Source organism: Galeopterus variegatus, unplaced genomic scaffold, assembly GCF_000696425.1.
Source record: "Galeopterus variegatus unplaced genomic scaffold, G_variegatus-3.0.2 Scaffold2506, whole genome shotgun sequence".
NCBI classification, from domain to species: Eukaryota; Metazoa; Chordata; class Mammalia; order Dermoptera; family Cynocephalidae; genus Galeopterus; species Galeopterus variegatus.
The window spans coordinates 290,842-292,070 of NW_007728617.1; positions in this window are offsets into that span (position 1 = coordinate 290,842).

Genomic DNA, 1,229 nt, shown 5'->3' on the forward strand with positions numbered 1-1,229 from the left:
TTAGATCATTTCCTTTCCCTGTTGTAAATAACACTGTGCTGAACATCTGGTGTATTCAACATTTTTTCTTCTTTTGGATTATATCCCTAGGGCAGATTTCCGGACCTGGAATAACTCGCCAAAAGAATATGTACTTTTTTCTAAAAAATAAATTTTTTTATTTTGAGATTATTGTAGACAACCGTGCAGTTGTAAGAAGTAACGCAGAGAGATCCCAAGTACTGTTTATTCAGCTTCCTCGATAGTACTATCCTGCAAAACTATACTACAACATCACAACCATAATATTGACATTGAAACAGTTAAGACGCAAGACATTTCCATCACCAGGAGGATCCCTCTAGTTGTCCTTGTATAGGCACACCTCCCTCCATCCCCTCCTCCTACCACTAATCTGTTCTCCATTTCTATAATTTTGTTATCAAAATTGTTATATAAATGGAATGATACAGTATGTGACTTCTTGGGATTGCTTTTTTTACTCAGCATAATTCCCTGGAATTTATTTAAGCTGTTGTGTGTATCAATACTTTGTTCCTTTTTATTGCTGAATATCCATGGTTGGTTTAACCATTTACCCTTTGAAGGACATCTGGTTTGTTTCCCGTTTTGGCTATTATGAATAATAGCTGCTGCGAACATACATGTACAGGTTTTTGTGTAAACGTTATGTTTTATTTCTCTGGGACAATTGCCCATGAGTGCAATTGTTGGGTTGTGTCATAGTTATATGCTTAGTTTTATAGGAGACTGCCAAAGTATTTTCCACAGGGGTTGTACCACTTTGAACATGAAAATTTTAGGGTTCTTTATATCACCTAATTGCTTTCAAAAAGGGTTGTGCTAAAATGCATCACCACTAAGAACATAGATATAAGAATAAAAAATATATAGAGAGAATATAGTATTAAGAATATGTATAATATTTTGCCACATCTTTTTGAGTATTGGCTCTAGCTTTTTTGCCAATTTAATAATATATTAAGGGCCGGCCCGGTGGTGCACTGGAGAGTGTGCCACTTGGGAGCGCGGAGGTCTCCCGCCGAGGGTTCGGATCCCATGTGGAGACCGGTTCCCACTCACTGGCTGAGCGCGGTCCCACCTCCCGCCGAGGGTTCGGATCCCATGTGGAGACCAGTTCCCACTCACTGGCTGAGCGCGGTCCCACCACCGAGGGTTGCGATCCTGTTGCCGGTCCCCGGTACGGGCGCGACACCGAGGGTTGTGAT